This window comes from Struthio camelus, chromosome 11, assembly GCF_040807025.1.
Source record: "Struthio camelus isolate bStrCam1 chromosome 11, bStrCam1.hap1, whole genome shotgun sequence".
In the NCBI taxonomy this organism is placed as follows: Eukaryota; Metazoa; Chordata; class Aves; order Struthioniformes; family Struthionidae; genus Struthio; species Struthio camelus.
Genome location: NC_090952.1, coordinates 15,858,437 through 15,878,967, shown reverse-complemented (window position 1 = coordinate 15,878,967; position 20,531 = coordinate 15,858,437). Strand labels below are relative to the sequence as shown.

Sequence of the window (20,531 nt, the reverse complement as noted above, 5' to 3'; positions counted from 1 at the left end):
TTGCATTTCTGAATATTTAAGTTGCTGCAGTAGTAAACCTAGTATTAATTTCCAAGGAACAGTAATTTACTCATTAATCTGGAAACAGTCTGTTTCAGGAAAGGAACATTTATGTATAAATGCATGATTGTTCGCAAGAAACTGGTAATCAATTTTGCAGCAACATGCTAGAGCATATTTAATTATTTCTTTCAAGTTAGATGGATTTACCTTAGGGAGCAACATACCAGAGTGCTTGTGAAATGTTTGTAGTCATCTATACTGTGCTTTGTAAAGGAAACTGTAGAAGTTACTAAATCAGTATATGTGAAATACAGAACCAAATTCTTCCTAGTGCCATCTAGGTAACTTTGAACAGCTGTATAGATACCAGGTAAGTTACTCTGGTTTAAAATTATTATAACTGCAAACAGGCTTAATCTTTTTCAAGGCATACACACTCCCAACTGTTACTGAAAATAATAGGCAGTATTTGCTGTTTCTTTAAGGCTGTCTCTGTTGTTTCAGAGGTAAAAAAAACAAAAATAGAACTTTTCCATTAGCTCTGTTATCATACCTCTGATTTAATGTTTCAAACGGGAATTAGAACATAAAATCCTGGCTCCCCAGAGGGAATTACCAACACTCTCGCTCTTGTTACTTGAGCTAGGATTTTCTCTATGGCAGTGAACCCTGGTGAACTTCCACTTCTTGCAAGGCTTCCTGGTTCCCCTGGCACTACAATGCAACGCAGCGAGGCTTTTCAGCAGAGCTTCCTTTTTCTGGGGGACTGAACAATTGTAAAATAACAACTTTCTTTTGCTTTTTTTTCCTCACTTGCTAGTGCACCCTTGTGTTGGAAGTTTTATTCCACTATGGTGTGAGATTTTATTAAATATCAAGAATTATACAAATGGAAACCTCTTTTGTTTAAAAAAAAAACCAGCAGCAGTATTCTATACTTCCAAGGCTTTCTGTATAATATATTCACTTCAAAGGCCATCGTACCATTTTACCACAAACTGCTGGCCATAAAAACTTTATTCACAGCTTTGGGAGTGTTCTTTTAAAAGCCAGAACTATCCTCCGCTTTCTCCATATATTTATGGTAAGAAGTGACTACACTTTACTCTACTGAGATCACAGAATTGAATTTACAGTTTGTTGTTCTGTTTTGTTCCACAAGTGAATACAACCTTCTCTCACATTTCATTACACGGTAGTCCTTTAGAGTAGCACAAATGTTACATAGCTTGTCAGTCTTTGGTAACGGGATTTTAGCTACGAAACTTTTTATATTCCCTCTCATTTGAGGTCTTTCAACATTGTAAAGGGAGACCATGACTGCAGAATAGTCCTGTTAATGCCCGCTACAAGGGCTGTCACCAGTTTAGCTATCTTTACTGTCTCTGTAAGCAAAAGAGCAAGTTGTAAAGAGTAATGCTAAATAACTGGAGCTGAGAGAAATGGAGAATGAATTGGGTAGTATTCTCGGTGTTCAGATATTCTTTAATGGTGTGTTTAGAATATATACATTTAAATATATATTAGTGTGATTGGAAATTTTCTATTTCTCTACTATTTCACTCTTTGAAGACCAAATATTGTTCAGCTTGCTGCTAGGGTAATACGTATCCTCATATACATGCTTCTTTGTGCACCCTTGAAATTAGAAAACTTTCCTGAAAGAACATCTACTCGTGTACATTGTATATGTGATGCTGTTTTTCTTCAAATGCATTCAGCTGCCAGAGGGTAGAGCACAGTGCAAGAAGAGATGATAACCAGGTGTCAGGTCAGCAGCAGAGCCTGGGTTCACACATGACCTTGATTGCCATCTACCTCTTTTCTGCCCTGTAGCGCTTGGCCAGTTTTGATAATGAGATAATGGGGTTGTGCAGCTCTTGCTATGTATAAATATAGCACCTGTCGCAATGAGGACGGATTTCAGTTGGGGCCTCTAGGTTCTAATATAATTCAGACGGATAAGATGAACAAACCTGACTTTCCAAAGAAAAGTTCCTTGTCCTGCAGTAAAAACGTTGTTTCAGGCTTTGACAAAAGATTTATTAATCCCAAAAGCATCACAAATATCAGTCAGAAAAATGTCCATATTTGGACACAAATCTAACAACCTTTTCCTTGTCATTGGGTTATGTTGTAAAGAATTGGAAAACTCTGACATGCTACTGTTTGCTTAGAGTGATTTATATATCACTTACTATAATATTTGTTTATACTTTTGCTTACGGTCGGAAATATGTTCTCCAGAAGTTTTTAATAAAACAGAATGTGCTTCCTTTACAGTGAGATTGATGATATCTGGAATTAAAGCATACAGTCACATACCTATAAATAAAGTGAACATCTTGTGTCACTGAGAGCACTGAACTTTGACATGTTCCCTGATATAAAGCTGTAAAATTAATATATATATATATATACATAGACACATAAATATAAAAACTTTTGTTTAACTGTGATATCTGAAAAGCAAATCCACTGTCACATGGTATTCTTGTAGACAAATAGTTTTCTTACAGGAGGCTGCAAATATAACCTGTCTGAATTTCTGTATACATGGGTGCATACTAATCATTCTTCAATAATGCATCTCAATGATCTGTGGCATCCGAGTTCTGAATTTTTTTATTTTAGGTCATGACAAGAAATTTTATTGGTGGATGGTAGGAGGAATTATAAAAAGGCATGTCTGAGAGGAGTCAAGTGTGACATGCTGTATCTCACTATCCCTTCTTCCCTAAAAGGTCTTGCATGAAACTAAATGTACTATTAGAGTTCTGAACAAAATGTCTTTTGAAGTTACTGGAGATGAAAGTGCTTCTCCCTTCTGCAGGGGACAGCGTACATATGCTGTGGACGGACTGTCAGTCATCATACCATATGTTCTGTATGTTGATGGCATGGTATATATATTGTTGTTCCAGAAGGATAAATGGACAGGCAGACATGCAATGTGTGGGGAGGGTGTTATTAAATCTTAGCCCAAAGCTAATATTACTTCGGCTAGACTGTCTGTTACCCAGTAACTTGAATGAGAATTAACTAAGCAAATTCTTTCAGGAGAAATTTGCCACGTCTCCCTGTTAAGATGGGAAGCCGATTATGTCTGTGTCATGGGAGCAGCAAAAGACAAAATCTTCAGTTAAAAGTCCTCAAAGGAAACGATTGTGTCTAAGCAAATCCTAGTGTTTAAATGTGTGCTGTTTTTTTTCCTTTTAAGAGGGACGGATGTTTCACATCATATCACATCAAGAATCTTTACAAGCCAATCCTTTCCACTTTTCTTTTTCAGCCATGATGGCATCCTGGTCATGATTTGAAGGCAAACGTTAGACCTTTGCTCAAGGCGGAATGATCATAATGAGCCTGGACTGCTGAAGCACGTTTCTGATACTCTGCTTCTCCCTGAGTAATGCAGAATGGAGAAATTTCTTTTGTCAGCGCGTAAGTTGCAAAGTGGTTTTTTATGCTCACATGTGCATTATTGATGCAAATTGTTTAGCTAGAGAGAATCATTTTGTGGCTGGCTTCCTGAATTTTGAGAACTAGCATAGTATTTTGCTTTCTTTTGAGTGCTTGTCCGTTGGAAAACGGAATGAATGAAGCAAAATGGGAATTCCTTAATAGAAATGCTAACATCACAACAACCTAGAAGTGGTCATAACATTATGCTGTACTTTTTTTCTTTTTTACTCTTGTTCACGTGGCCAAAATAAATCACGGCTTTTTGCTTATCTGTTGGTTGCAAGGTGCAGTCAGCCGCACGAGCTTCTCTGGGAAGGGATATCTGTTCAGCCTTGGCTGGGTATTTCTGAATTAGTGCTGTATCAGTGAAATATTCATCTTGCTATAAACATGTTTTAATGGAGACAATTTACAGGCCACACTGTATGTAGTCTCTTGCAGAAATCGAGTCAACATTATTTTCTTCCTAATGACATCTTCATTAATTATAAGATACAGTTAAAGAATAGTCTCCCATTCTGGAGGAAAGCTTGCTGCTACTGGGATTAAATATTGATAGAGCCTGTAGCTAATAGTAATACATTGCAGGGAGAAAGCAGCGATAGAGCTAAATCTACAGCCATTTTTGCATTCATAATAGCTGTTCATTTGCAAATGTGCACGTTATAGCTCACCCATAACGTGCAACAGGAGAGACTGAGCAGAGCGAGTGAGATGGAACTTTGTCATTTGCAAGCGTGTCCCACTAGTACCAGGCCCTGAGTAGGAAAAGAGAGGTTTCCTTTGCCCCCGCAACATGGGCACCCACATACCCAGGTACTGTGAAACTCATGCTGCCGATAAAACTGCAATTAAAACTGAATTTAAACTCAAGTTCCTGGAGACTGTAAAGCCGTATTTTTTCTTTTTAGGGAATGAGCATCCAATTAAGTACTTGCTAACATACTGCTAACATACAGTGCGCTAGAACACAGTGATTACATATGTGTGGTATAGTAAGTATATGTTTGCTGCAGTGACAACTCTCAGAACTCTCTCTTTGTTTCTGTAAACTGCCAACATCATAGAAACAAACAGTTCATGGTATTTCTGTTCATAAAAAGTTTCCTTCACTGCTTTAGAAATGTGTCTTGCTATTAGGAAACATGCAGGCATTCTAATATGGTAATATGATCTAGTTCAGAAACTATACCTGCTTTTTTAGTCTTTATTTTACCGTTAACATAAGCCAACATGTTGGCAGGAAAGACATTTGCAAGGCATATGCAATAAAATGGAAAGATGAAGTTGCAGCTAGGTGGGTGGTATGACAAGTGCCATATGACTGAAGAATGAAGAAATAGATAGCAGAAGGAAATGAATGGCCTTTCGTAAGGGCTGGTTATTCTCTGGAAAGCTCTTCATTTGCCGAATGGTTGTTATTGCTGTCTGGCAGCTGTTAAAGACATTTTATGTCACCTGAGAATCTGCCCCAGAGGGAGGAAGTTAAGTCAAAGAGATGTTACAGCTAAAAAAATCCAACCATATTCTTGTTTGTCTCTTTTTATGTTTTCGGTTTATGCATGGGTTTCTTGTGTGTTTTGGTTGCTTTGGTTTATTGTTTGTTGCTGTTGTTTTTGAAGATCTGCTTGTATCCTTTAAATCGCTTGGATGAGGGAGGGTTTTTCTGATGACGACTACCGCACGTTTATTCATAGTTGTTCGTCTGACCAAACAAAGTGAGAATTGGGAGCATTGCTTCACGATGGTTTTGGGTTGTGTTCATGAAGTGATGAATTGTAACATTTGTCATAATTAGCTGTCTTACTTTGCTTTAAACTCACAGAAGAGCTAGCAAAGAGGACTGTATTTATGGATTTTTTTTTTTTTTTTTGGTAGAAAGTCTTTTTGGCCAATGTGCTACTCTAATGGGAGGGCTGCCTACTTCCCCTACTAGGAAAGAAACACCTGTGCAACTGAAATGACATGGTGACAAGCATTGCTTTGTTTTCTGGCAAAATGTGATATATTAATTTGCATGCTACATGCCAGCTCATGAAGAAATCAAGTTGTCATTTTGGAAAAGATAAAGCAACTGGAACGGACATCTTTCTGCAAGATCACTTTAATCCTCCACTGTTATCACATAAAAATGCAAGAAAAAGAAACATGTCCCCAATGAACTAATGAACAATTTAGATAGCTTTTTAAATCCCCAAAATGTTGACCATTATGTGCTTATAGACCTATCACTGTAAACTAGGAATTTTGTTTGTCTGTTTGTTTATTAGTGCAAGATTCTCATTTAATTTATTTTTCTGTCTCAGAAAAGAGTGCCACGCAACATGGAGTTTCTTAATGCTACCGCAGCAGGGGTAGAGTCTGGGACTTGTGCATCTTAGCACGTGATTCCCAAAGCCTCACCTGTGACCCTAAGTTGTCTGCTCATAAACCCCCATGCCTGGCTGGTGAAGAGGGGCAGGTTAATACTAAGCACTGCCTCAGCAACGGAGGGGGATTGCATTGTGATGCTGTGAGCCACTATTTGGTTCCTAAGTCTGCTGTGCCAGTTTCTCTGGCAGGAGAGGATCTGTAATGAGTCTACACGTTTTCACTGCTGCTGGGCATAAATCTACCGTCTGCCAAACATAATTTGCCCAATCTCTGCTGGTACATGTAGAAGGCGGTGCAGTGTCTGTGGCTGCTGCTTTCCTTCTCCATCACCCATGGATGATTTGTCATCAGAGTGCCTAGGAGTTTCTTCACGTACAAAGATTCCCTCTGCTAAGCTCTGTATAAACCTAGAGTTGATCCCTGCTCATCTGAATTTAAGTCTAGATTTCTCTTGTTCCTCTGCACCGTTGCACTGGGCACAGTATTTCCTGTAATTTTTTATTTCCCTTACTGTATTGATTCCCTTCTTTCAAAACTAAAATTCATTTTTTTTTCTTTCTAGTAGTTACTGTGAATGAACAGCAAAATCCATCACCATTAGCAGTTCTTTCTTCAATTTAAATGTCATCTACACGAAGCCCCATCTCTTGGAATGGAAGCAGAGATTATTGTCCCCAAAGTGTAATCTTTCATCTATTTCTACTCCATCATTTTAGTGGCAGTTTTGGAGCAAGGATTTACACAACCCTTAACGGCCTTTCTGTATAAATATAGAAAAAAGGAATATATTTCTCTTTTTTCATTTTCCCCCAAAAGGTAGCTTTACCAATGGCAAAACATACTGACATCTGTGGCGGTATTTCCATTTGTCTTGAGCAGCCTTTGCTCTGGGTCCCAAAACAAGGGAATACTGCACCTTTTGAGGAAGAACTGCAATGATGTAATTAGGAGAAGATATTCATAGCCAGGTATATAACATTTCCATAAATCAGTATAAGGCAGCTGCTTGGCAAGGAGATGATGAAAGAATGGAGTGAAATGAGAAATAAGGCTCGATAATAGGGCTCTGCTGTATCTTGCTCCATTTACAAATTTTGTCTCATTGTTTTCTATCTGAGTCCAATATTTAGGGTACCCTCTGTTTCTGATTCAGATAGAAGAGCTACTTGCACCACTGTTTTCTGCCCCATCATCATTCTGCCCCACATCAGTAAGTTAAGACAGGCCAGCTGAGGCTGCTTATATGATTTTACTTTGCAAGATTACCTATGGCAGACCCAGCAAACTGTAATGGAGATTTCAATCCCTTGTGTAATGCTAATTGCATATAGGAACTCTTCAAAAGAACCTTAGGAAATACGCAATACTATACATCAGAAACTTTAGAACAAAGGATAAAACAAGGGAAATAAATTACATTAACTTTTTATTGGGTTGACTTGAATACTCTTTTAAATATTAAAATCCAGGTATGTTTTGAAGGAACAAAGGAAAGAGAGTGAAAAAGCATATCTCTGTTTGCAGCTTTACTATGGGGAAATCTAATTCATGTTTGCTTAGATTTACTGTAAGAAAAGACCTTGAAAATGAGATGATCTTTGTTTCAGTAGTCCTATTTAATCCATACATGACTGGATTGAGATAAGCGTTGTACCTCATTGATTTATAGACTTCTTCCTCTATCCTTGTCACTTCTAAAGAGGAAAGACTTATCCTCTGTATAGGAATATGTAGCTGGATAATAGGTGCAAACTTGAAAAGTCATACCAAGCTGTAGGGCCTCTCACATTTCATTAACAGGAAGGTTTTTCAGTTTCCTTTCAGAAACTGCATCCTGTACCCTGCACAGTTTGGGTTGGTGATGTTTGCTGGGAAGAGTGGCATAATCACAGTCCTTACGCAAGCTCAGGCTGTGACAAATGTTGTCCGTTATTTATGTTATAATTTATTTATATCACATAATATTTACATATGTGCATCTCATTGCTTTCTATACAGCTCTCAGATAGTGGATTTGTGTAAGCTATAGAAAGTAGTTGCAGAGATCTCAGTTTACGATCTTTGCTCTTGGCCACTGCTAGGACTGCAATAGACTGATTCGTAGGAAAAGATGTGGCCATATTCCTGCTATTTTCTGTTCACAGCAGAAAAACTGGTTTTACATAGGTGGAGAAGCGAGAAAGATCCCCAGGGGCTGGCATCCCTAGGGCCCTAAAGGGCAGGATGCATGCCAAGCCTGTCTTCATCCCTGCTGTGCACTGTGAGGAAATGTACCTAGAGGCAGCCCACACCGTATAATGCAAAACTCCTGCTGCTGGCTGTGCAATGATGAGTTTTGAGCAGAGAAGGAGGCTACTACAGCAGTCAGAATTTATTCCTTCCTCTGTATATCTTGGGCTCTCTCATCAGGCACTTGGTGGAAGCTGGACTCTTTAGGACTGTAAACAAACTATTGAACTACCCCATTGGGAAGCTGTTTTCAAGAGCAAAAAAGATCTTCCCTGGATGGAAATTAGGAAATCTCTACTGGGCCAGTTTATGCTAGATCTGATTTGATAGATCAAATAGGGTGTCCTTCTAGTTTTACAAAAGGATAGAAGGATTATTAGCAGCTAACTTTTTTTATTCGTTGAACTAAGGACAACCAAAAGTAAACATCTTAGAAGCTAGCACATCTGTCCTATTGACATGGCACAGGGCAGGGAGGACTTTTGCTTTTCCTTGTTTTCATATGTTTACTATTGTAATTTAGGCAAATGAAGGTGAAATCAGTAAATCAGGGCAGAAATTCTGACTCAGCTTGTTTAGCAATATCAGTTTTGAATTACAAATAAAGGAATGATATGTTTCCATAGTTCTGAGACTGCTTTATAGTCTTATGCTAATCTAAAGCTATCTAGCATTCTGGTGTATTGTAAGCTCATAACTGATTTTGAAAATAATTTAGGGTACTTTGTTTCTTAACAGCAATTATGTCTATTGAGTGAAACTTTGTGGATGCTAATTGAGTTCCAGTTTACTTTTGCATTTGCTCTGCCACTGCATCTCTCTCCTGACTAAAGGGGAGGTAGTTTTGCAGTGAAAAAATTATTTCAGTTCTGGCATACAGTGGCAGACTAACCACATCCATTCTTAATACAGGCCAGCCTTTTAGCCAGAAAGGACGAGGCAAAAGGGGAAAGAGCCGCAGGCACCAGTTAGGGAGAGTGGATCTTCTTGTGGATTTTTTTAGTGACCTGTTTTGCTAATGTGGATCAAACAGCTCACAGGAGAGCTCTGTCTGGCATTCTGCCAGCTCCAGATTTTTCCATGAGTATTGGCTGCTCCTCCTGGGACATGATACCCCTGTAGGCCAAAACAGATGTCACTGAGCCAGCAGCCACAAATCAGAGCTTGTCTCTTCCACTGGTCAGGCTGTATATTGCAGATACCCATACTCAGGCATGCAGTGGGACTAGCATGACTGGGCAGTGGGTTTGTCGTTCATATAGTTTGTTCAGTTGGTACAGCGGCTAACAAGCACAACGCTGGTTTTGTGCTCAGATGTTGCGTAGTAGGACCTAGCATATCACACTGGAAATGTTGTTTCTCTTCTCCCCTTTGTGAGGAGATATATTTAATCATTTTCTTGTGTGTGTTGTATTATGTTATTACATACTGGTTATTTTCTGACCTTGCAAGTCTATTGTACATTGCATAATTTGCTTAAGTGCTTCATCCACGCCAGTTAGTATCACCTTCATGTACTCACTTCAGGCACCAGAAAGTCTCTGAATACCCATGCCTATTTTCCCTACCCGTATGCCTCTATTTGTTATAAGGGGTGACCATCGGTCTTTGTTTTGTCTACTTGGACTGTGAGACATTGCATTTTCCACAAAAATAATTTATCATGACTAAAATGATGCTTAGCTGAGTGGTCAGGATCACTTTTTATGTTAGGTTCTCTTTTGGGTTTGTTTGGTGTTTTTTTTTGTTCTGGGTGGGTTTTTTGTTTGTTTGGGTTTATTTTTTGGTTTCATAAGATGAAACTTAAATGAAATTTAATATTAACAAAATGCGTTGATTTTTTTGCTTTATTCAATATAATAAGCTTTTCTGCTGCCCTCAGAGTAGTAAGCCTTTCTGTTTCAGTGTGGTGCATTCAGAGATTGTTCTTTATTAGCTATATTGAATCTCTGTGTGTTACATCCACACAGATTAGCAGCAGACATATTAAGTCCTCTACTTATTTATGTAAGGAATAGGAAGCTAATAGTTGTTATTCTAAGAAATTGTTAATAAGGGAAGCTTGTTTTAATACAGCAGTTTTCATCGTTAGATATCAGCAGGCTTTGTCAAGGAAGTCAGGGTCTTGGATATAGCTTTGAAAGTGGAGAGAATTGCATGCAGAAAATTAAGAGAAACCTGCAAAAGTTCGACCTTCTCTTACCACCTTCCAAGCAGCATCAGAGTATGAATTAAAATCTGGTATCCTTATCTTCAGCTCCTCTTGAGCAATCCTCTAAACTTTTCTACCTCAAACTTTAAGTGAGTTCACCTTTTATTTCTTTTGTTTTTAAGCATTGACCTGTTCTTCAGTAATGATTTTGAGTTAGCAAAAAGATTGCAGTTGCTTTGGCCTCTGAGGATACATCAGAGAATGTTCCATCTAAGTAAATTTTCTACCTGCCTGTGCTGGTAAAGAAAAAGAAATCTCATATTGTTTAGTAGGGAGGATACACTGATGTGTTTTATAGTGCTGCGTTTGTTTTAGTGTTCCAAGGTTATTATCTGCAGCATTTAGGATATGAATGTGGGCAGCAATTAATACGTTTTCTTCATTTTGAGCTTCAGTCTTGGGGCAAGGAGGCTGAAATTGTTTTCTTGTCCAACAAGAGGAACACAAATGAAATGCTGCAATACTACATGGTTCTGTAAATGAGAGGCATCGGAGAGAGATACTGTAAAAAGGAAAGATATAAGTATTCCAAGTGCAAGGAAGGAGTTCGGGTCAGTTTTTTTCTTTTTCATATAAGACTGTCACTGCAGAAGCTTCTGTACAGTAGTTGTATTTCATCTAAATGCATAGTAAGCTGTATGAGCGGGGAAGTGACCTTCACTATGTCCTAAAAAGACATTTCATGCTTCTTACGTGTGCTATGAATAGCAAAATTATAGCCATGGTGCTTAAGCAGGGGAGGAAGTGTAATTAACGGAAACAAGTACATTGATGACATGAACAGCAAATACTGACCAGCTCTCTTATAAAAGGATTAACCTAACTTTTTCCTCACGCTATATTTTGATTTAGAAATGGAAGTAGCAGTTCTGCAGTGATTCTTCATGCAGAATTTTTGACAGAGCTTCAACTAGAAGAGAAAGCTTTATGAGGAGCTTGTGTTCCCTACACCATAGATGCTACTGGGCATGTGTCTCTCTTAAATGTGGTTCTCCTGATGGTACATAAAAAGGAAGTGTTTAAAAACAGTTATTTTTTAATACTTTATTTTTTAAAAAATAATAATTTCTTGTAAACATTTAGATCAGGAGTTATTTTTCTCAGAATTAGCAACATGATCCTTTATGGACAGGAAGGGAAAAGCAGACAGGAAGATAAAAATTTTGGTTGTAAACTATTTTTAGTGGAGTAATTTAGGGTATTTAAGGAAAGTAATTTAATCTCAATCTCAAATCTCATCAATCAGAAAGGCTAAGACTCCCATTGTTCATGTAGGTTTTTCTGGCAGTAGAGCCGCTGTTTAACTCCCTAAACAGATGCAATACTGTGTACGTATAGTGTGTCGTATCCCAAACCTTGCTAGAAGGTGTCAAGGAAGACACTGTTCCTGTCTTATTGAAAAACTAAAGTCACTCAGAGTACTTAGGAGTGACTGGTAATAGTATAATAGTGACAGTAGTGTTGTGAATACTTGGGAAATAAAAACTGGGGGACAGTTGAGTGACTTTGCTATTATTTCTGTTAATATATTTGAATCTTGATGGGAGAATATTATAATCGTCTTGTGCTGAGGAAGAATACTGACATCCTTCTCTATTCCCCTTTTTTTCCTGTAACCTGCAGTCTAAAATAACACAGATCTTGCCTGGTTTACATCATCTTTGGATGTCTGGTGTTTTTGATAATGCACTGAACTTGATGGCAAATTCTATGTATTAGGGGGCATGTTGCAAGTTGAGTTTGAAATTTTCCAATTAAAAACAAACAAAACAAAAAGTAATTTTCAGAACTTAGCCTTATTGCCTTCTTAGATCCAGTGGAACGTGTCTTGTCTTGTTCCTGGACTTCACGGGAGTTACATGGCCGAATAAATACCTTGGCTTCGTTCAACACTTCGACCTTGAAAGAGCACTCTTCTCTTGGACTTAACAATTCCTTTACTTTCTTGCTTTTGGCAATAGTTATAAGTCACATCTCGGAGAGTGGGAAGCATCTTCCCAGAAGTGAGCTACTGAATAGCTGTATTATTTTGGTGCGGTAAAAAGTTGTCCAATGAGAGTTTTTTAGAAGTTGATAAAACTAGAGGCCTGAGTTTGTTTAATTACAGACTTCCTCAGTAAAATATCAGGACAAAAATTAAAGCCTTTGGCTAAGTTATTTTTGATCAACTGCAAAGGATGTGAGAGAGATGAGAGGATTTCCAAGTGCCCCCTTTGTTATCTCCTGCTGTGTATTTCAGGAGAAGCCACCAAGCATCAGCTGGTGCTAACTTTACTGGGTCACGTAGTTACAAACGCTGATAAGGGAGGGGCAAGATTATGGTGCACTGTAGCCATTATTATGAAACTAAAAGAGAACGTTGTGCATAAAATACAGAGTAGGTTTATTTATACGGATTTCTGTATAAATAGAGTATACCACTGTTCATAAACTTATCTCCTTTTCCAGGCAATGGCTTTTATTCAGGTAACCTTCTGGCACACACAGACATCCTAAATGCGTTTCAAGCAAACAAAGCTTTCTCCTTTTCCTACAGATTAAGTCTGGATGCTTGTTTCATTGAAGGCACTGGTCAAGAGATGCAGTGATGCCAATTGTCACGGTTAATGTGCAAATCTAGGTGAAATGTAGATGGAGGGAAGTAAACAACAGTGACTTTGCTTTTCTACATGTGGTCAGATAGTGCTTCTATTAAGGAATATACTATAAATGTGTGTTAGCGGTGTGAGTGACATTTGGTAATTAGGGGGGGAGATCATGCCATGTCAGTCTTGTTTCTAGACTACCATCTCATTTGAGGAGATTGGGCAATAGTAGGCAGGACTACTTCCTGGAACTCGTCCCGACTCTCTCAGGGTAGGCTTGTAGTGCAACCTAAGTACCAGAGCGCAATGCGTAGAGTCCTCTTAGAGCTTGCGAAATTAGCTAGTGCTTACAGCAGTGTAGCCATGGCAACAGGGAGTTTAGCGGACACTAGATCTGGGAGTTTAGGTGGGTTTTATGGCCTGCATTGACATTAAGGCTACTATAGCAACACTTCTGGCTGCCGCAGAGCTAGCGGATGCAAAGTCAGCTTCAGTCAGTTGTCGTTGCACACACACACTCTTAAAGGTAGTGGAAATCCAGCAGTCATGAGAAGTGAGTTTGGAGCCAGATCTTTTGAGTTTGCCGCAGCATTACGTAGGTGTAACTGAGATGATTGCCAGGATAAAGAAAAGCAATGTACCTGGTGTAGTTGGGCACAGAGACAATTATGGCCGGACTAAACAGGAATTCAACTTTCTGTAGGTGAATACTAGTTTTTATCTGGTGAAAGAGGATGCCCAAATTGGTTGCTCTCCTTGAATAGGTTTTACTGGATCTACTGACTTACTTGGTAGCATTAACCTGTGCAGGAGATTAGTATGCCATGAATCCTCAAACTGCAACTCTGCGCTTATAAACTCAGGTTTTCAAATATACAATATAGAATATTTAGATTAAAAGACAATTTTAGAAAGGTAAGAAAATTTGACATTGTAGTAAAAATGCTAAGCAGTAATTTTGGCCTGGATGTTGTATATTGTAATGTTGTGTGGTCTGGGGTTCATAAACCAACCCAACTGAATTTTTCTTTATCTGAAGAATACCTGGATTTCCTAGTGATTAGCATGCTGCTCAAAATCATATTACTCTCAACCAATGGTGCAACTATCACAGATAACGCTTGTAAAGAAACAGATTTAATCACACATCTTATGAGTGCAGAGGTTATAGAAATTGAAACTTTTTTTTTTTTAAGCCTTGGTTAGCTGGAAGCGAAGGGGATCAAATTCATTCATAGTAGACAGTGATGTGACAACAGCAGTCTCTTGCTCTTCTGAAGGCTACACCGTTGCACTGTGGGATAGCTGGAAATGATTTTCATAACGTCTCAGAAGCTACAGCTGTTGCAGCACACAAAGTGTTATGATTTCCTTTCCCGGAGTGAGCCATACATCACAGTAATGTTCTTTATCTCGCAATCTCTGCTAATGCATTCCTGGGATCATTCCAAAGTATTTAACACCCTGAACACAAGGCCACCTGAGCACTTTATGCTAAATTTATACTCTTGCCACATCAGCTGAATTCCAAGAGCTTGAAACTTGGCTTTGATCATATAAGGAATCTAGGTCAGAAAAGTTTTGGTGGTCACTAGGATTTGTCGTCTGGCGTTCTGGAGAAGGAGTTGTGGCTATTGTCCCTTTTCAGGCATGCTGATATCTGCTCAGTCTGAAATCTGAGCTGCTTATTAGCCCACAGGAAAGTATACCCATGAAAAGAAAAAGGTTCAGTGCCAGGATTCAGAATCATAGCTGTAACTAAACAGTTGGAGTCTGGTCCTCTATCTTGTCATGTTGTAACACAGCGCTTCCTGTCATACATTTGATCTAGTGGATAACTGGCCCTCAGTGCTCCAGCAGAAACTTGGTCCATAAGTGCCACGGAAACTTGCATTCTCTGAGTTAATAAGGTCATGGTATCCTGCCAGGATAGGGGCAAAGAGGAAATGAGTAGAGATACAATTGTTGAGAAAGTCTATCCAGAGATTTTTGAAGAGGCAGAGGGCAATCTGTATGTGCAGTGTGTTTTGTTTGTTTGTTTTTGTTTGTCTGTGTGTGTGGTTTTTTAAATCTTTGAAGAGTTTTCTTTCATCTTGAATTTGCAGGTGGTCACAGAAAGTATTCCCAGCATGAAACAATTTACATGGCGTGTCTTTTTGAAAGTGCAATTAAAATGCAGCAATTGTTATTTTGAAAGGCATTTAATTATGAAAGAAAAGATTAAAATAACATTTTTGCTAACAAGACACTTTTGTATCAGGCTTGAAAATTTTTTGTTGTTAAACTATGAATGGCTGGCTAGAAAAGCAAGTAATGTTTTAAAGAAGATGCGTTCTGAGAACTGAATAAAAGTGCTGTTGAATGTAATCAAAAGAAAAAATATGAGACTCCTTGTTTTAAAAGGATTATGAATTTTAGAGTAACATGTGATACTAAAGGCTTGAGGGGCAAATTTTGATAATTAAAAGCGAAGAAGGACTAATTAGCATTCTATTTTGACAAACTTATTTTATATGACACAGTTTCAAATCTTCATCTGCTATTCTGTGCCAGGGATAGATGTTTGAACATGGTCGAAAGCATGTGAGAACTGGTTAAGTACTTGGAATATAAAAGGGCTTTTGTGGCTGCTTCACTCTCTGTTGTATGTAAATAGTTTGTTTACATGATGGTTCTATTGCACGTCTTACTATTGCTTATAGCTCCAGAAGTGTCCTTGTGTTGCTTTTAACCCTGCTTTTCTTTTCTGTGAGGTCTTTTCATTTATATGGAGCAGAAAACGTGGAATCTTTTCTTTTGCGCTCTTTCAGCAATGTTATTAAGACTATTAAGTCTACACATCATGTATTTGATTTTAAGTGACAGCAGTATGCCAAGAAAACACCAATGTGTAAAATCTGAGGCATAAAAAATTAGGCAGATAGCTCCAACTAAAGGTGATATGTTAGTGCTATTTTGTAGAAATCTAGTTCTAAAGAGGAGGTTTCTACTTTTAGTCATTGATTCAAAGGCGCAGCATTATCTTGCAAAAATGTTTGGGTTTCCTGATATATTACTTTTAAATGAAAGTGTTAAAATATATATTTCTATACATTTATTTATATTATATTTTCGTCATATTTCTTTATTTCCATAATATTGCTGATCTGTCATTCTCACACCACACTGCAACCTCAAAATATTTCGAAATGTTGCCCAGTAGTGTAACACCATTGCCCAGCACTGTACTGCAAAGATCTAGAATCACGAATTCAGCTACATGATAGAGAAACTCTGAGAAGTAGATTGATTTGAATTCTAAAAAGTTAATATATATCTTAAATATATTTTTTAAAAATACATTTATTTATTTATTATATATTTTTTAAAAAAGCTAATAAGGCATACAATTTCTTTTCATCAGAAGCATGCTAGGGACATCCCCCAGTGATATCTACCTACTACATCACAAGATTTTGAATCTCAGGCAGAGAGATTTCTTTACTTTCAGTCTGTGTGGCTAAAATAAGTTGCTATCAATTGGGAAGTCATCTGTTTGCTATTGATTCAGCTGTAATATTTTCACACCTATCTTTTGGAATAATTAGATAGCGTTATGGATCTATGAAACTTTAATATCTGGGGACAGTTTGCCAAACTAGTTAATCTAAACAGTATCATTTTATTTGATTATTTAAAATAGCAATTGTCATTATTGCCTGTAGTATTTATAAGGTGTATGTTGAAATTCGTATTCAAGTCAGTAGTGGAGATGGTGTTTAAACTGCGTACTGAAGTTGCCTTAGGGAGTGCCCAAAGAGCTTTTTAATAGTTTGAAACAAATAAATTATCTGATGATTTTCACAGATACTTTTTTCTTGTTCATCATATCTAATATTTGATGAAAATCTTGAATGGTTTGAGACCTTTCTTTTCCAAATATTTTACCACTCTTACTAAACATCATTGCCTTTATCTACGAAGCAGCCCATGATATAAACAGAAAATTATACAAACTTACAAGTCGAGGATTTTTTCCAGGTGATGTGGATTTGGTTAAGGTCTGCAGTGAGATGAAATATCTAATTAGTAACTTCCACTTTGGTACAAGGTCAAATATTTATTCTTATAGCTATTTGTAATCCATCTGTGCTTAGTGCCTTCCCAGTCTTTAATCATCTAAGCCATAAGGCACAGGATGTACAAAATCCATGTTACTTTGTCATGCTTTTGATCCAAACAACTGCAAAATAACTGTTTCAAATAAAAATAAGATTACATTTTCACTAATGAGCCTGTTACTCAGTTTTGTGAGTAACATGAAAGACTAATAACAGGGTCAATAAAATATCTGTAGTAATTATCATACCATTTTTCCTCTTTTCCTGTATTCTTCTTATGTGACAATTTAATGTGTTTCTGCTGAAGTCAATTCAATTTATCAGTAGTCAAAAGGCATGAAGCAGTGCTGATTTGCTAGGATCTTCTTACAAATAAACTAGAAAACACAATTTTCAAGTTAGATTTTTTTAATCAGATACAGATAAGAACAATAACTGAATTTTAAGATGCCATTATTTACAGAGAAATAACATACATCAAAAGGGAAAACTTTGCAGTGCCCATAATACATTACACATTGGGATGGGTTTTACCTGTAGCCACTGTAGTGTTGCAGGGATGGATTGAAATTCCAGTTTGCATTGGAATGCAAATTGATGCATTGAGGAAATGAAAATTCTAAGGAGCAGATAGAGGGAAGCGGCATGGGGCTTTCTTTGCCTTCTCTTGTAAATGAGAGTGGGTTCTTCACGCCTATCTTTGGCTGCATCCTTTGAATGATATGCTCCTCTTTGTGCCATATTGCCTATAAAGATTATTTTTGCCTTGACTGTGATGTTAATTAGGAATATAGGAGATAATATGAGACAGCAAGTTGACTGTACAGATAGGAATAGCGTAAGCTTCTCACTGTAGACAGTTTAACCTGTATCACACTTGGAATGTATTTTGCCTTTTGAAAATGGTCCATTTTCACTCACTGAGAAATGTAAGCTGGGCAGGAAAGTAGTAGCAGCCTCTAAAAAGAGGCTTCATCCTGCTAGCGAGCAGTGTAGGTTACTGGCCAACCCAGCTGCTTCACAGGGCTATTTTTGGCAGTCCTTAAGTGGCAAGAGGTGCAAGGGGTTTATTTCTTTGTTTTGTCTGTATTCTGTAAATCTGCTCATGCAAGAACAGTGTTACAGAAGGCTGTTACACTCCTAAATACTGACCATTCAGAGCTGGAGCTGGACTTTTTCTCAGTGTCATTCTCCTGGAGAGAATGCTAAACCAGTAGGACTGCAATGGGATATCCTATTTGAGTTGAAGCCTTGTTTCTGAGAGACCTGACAAATTAACTTGTCCACTCTGGTGGACAGATGGTTTCTATATTGCCTTTGGTAGCTGTGCTCAACTTCAGGTTCATATTGACAGAGCCAAGACGCTCCAGCCTTTTGCCTGTATCTACATTCAGCAGCTGAACTTGGGTGTAAGCCAGTCTTATCAAGCCTTAATGTCTCTGCCTGGAGGGCTTCCTGTCCTGTACCAGATTATATCCAACACACAGTCACTATGAACTGTCCAGGGATTGAAGGAGCAAGCTGGAACCCTAAGCTAATATAGCAGCCGGAGTCACTAATTACCTACTTTCAATAATTTTCCGACTTCCCAAGCAAATAGGTCTGTGAACAGCTGGATAGCACAAAAAGGCAGCTGTCGGGGAACATGGATCACAAGGAACAAGTTGTAAAATTCTTTAAAATCTTATTTCTCTCTCATATTGATTTTTTTTTCCCTTCTGAATTTTTATGGTGGTCCCCTCACCTCCTTAGTTAACGTGTTTCCCTTTTCCTCTATGCCTTTCTGCGGAAGAGTGTGTTCTTCCAGCAAGTAGTTCTTGTGACTTCTGCAGATATTCTGTAACGAAGAAAAGAATATCTGCCTAGTGCAAGGCATGTAAGCATCCCCTGCTGAATTGTATCTGGACACCTGCTCAGCCTTTGCTAACCTGAGCAGCAGCACTCAGCAGCCTCTAAACCTCTCCACGTGCTGTTTACTCAAGTTTTGAATTACACTATGGAGAAACCCGAAGAGCATGAAGAGTTCAGGAAAAAACTTGAGATTTATGCTTGTTTGGTGCTTAATAAAGAAAAGCTCCAGGGAGTGTGCTGTGTTGAGAGCTTGGGTTAGGGATTTAGCCCATTCACTCATCAATTTTACACTAAATGTTCGTAGCAGGGCATTGTGGATTTTAACTACAGCATAAATAATGAGTTTTGGAGCCTAACTGTGCCAAATAAGAAAATATCAAACAAACTTCAGCTGCTCTTTATGTAGCGTGGATGATTGGATCGCATTCTTTTTGCTTTTAAGGCCACAGCCAAAGAATATCAACTATTGTTCTACACCATTCAGCTCTGGCAGCAAGCTAACTTCAAATAGCTACAGTTACTACAGTTGTGTGTGGTGGTCTTGCTGAGGCCAAATGGCCTTTAAGAAGTCATTTCTACTCCTCCCTGTTACCAGAAGCGGCTGTGCAACCTTGCAAATTGAAGAAGGGTTTGTTTCTGAAAGAATATGCGCCTTGTTCAAATTTCAGTATTCAGATAATTTTTCTCTGCTAAAGAGTGCAAGAAGAGAGAAAAGAAGGGGCAAGAAATTTGGAAATACTTCAACAAGTAGCTCGGGTGGGAAAAGTATGGGAGTTGCTTCATGATCATGCTTTGGTCTCTGTGATTAAACGTATTCAGCTACCAGAGAGCAATGAAAAAGGTGTAAGGACCAGGTTAAGGATAAAGCATGTTCTTAGCAAAAACGAAGATGAGTTGCTGTATGTGTTTTGTTCCTATAATATCTCATACAAATGCTCTTGAAAGATTTGGAAGAATCGATGCTACTTTTGACAGTGACAGAAGCAAAAAAGAAAGCAGATTTCCCGCAGAGTATTCGTTGCCCTTCTATTCAGTTGTTAGGATATATTCCACAAGAATAAGATGGAATGGCTGACTTCCCTGCCACTTCAGCTTTTAGGTTGCTTGAGGTGGACCTGAACTAAGTATGGCCTTAATTTTTTCTGTATTTCCCAGCCGTCCAGCAAAGCTTTTAAAACAAATGTTTTAAAAGAATATGATTTAAATCTGTTTGAAATATTTTCTTCCATCAGTTTGAGCTTTGTAGAACTAGTTTGATATTTCTGGTACTTCAGAGTATTAGCTAATATTCATAATTAACTTGATGAAATATCTAATGATATCTGCCACGAATAATATGATTCTAACTTGAATTTTTATTCTAATTTAAATTCTAATTTGAATTTTATAACAAAGGTGGTTCTGACATGGAAAAAAGTGAATCAGGTTCACATGAACTGTCTCAGTGATTACAGAAAAACTACTCACATACTTACAATTCAGCATCTGCACAACTGTTTCAATCATTAAAAGCAAAAACTCCCCTGTTCTAAATATTAACGCATTCACTTTTTGTGTGTACCAAATCTGAGGGAAACAGAAGCTTCAAACTCATTGCTAGAATTATGTCAGGTGGTAGGATTTCAAAATTACTGAAATTCTGAATGCCAAGTTTGCAGCCAAAGAAGAATGCAAGAGTTTGTCGAGTAAGGTAAACTGGCTAAAACAGTTCAG

General features: G+C 37.9%; 1 long non-coding RNA gene across 3 annotated transcripts in view; it reads left to right on the top strand.

The window, feature by feature from the left end:
- The window catches only part of LOC138068763 (uncharacterized), a 244,970-nt gene that overhangs the window by 211,442 nt on the left and 12,997 nt on the right, over nt 1–20,531 (top strand). For all 3 annotated transcript variants that reach the window (XR_011143513.1, XR_011143511.1, XR_011143512.1), the window contains one exon: nt 3,296–3,447. This is a non-coding gene — a long non-coding RNA (uncharacterized lncRNA). The remainder of the gene's footprint in view (nt 1–3,295; nt 3,448–20,531) is intronic.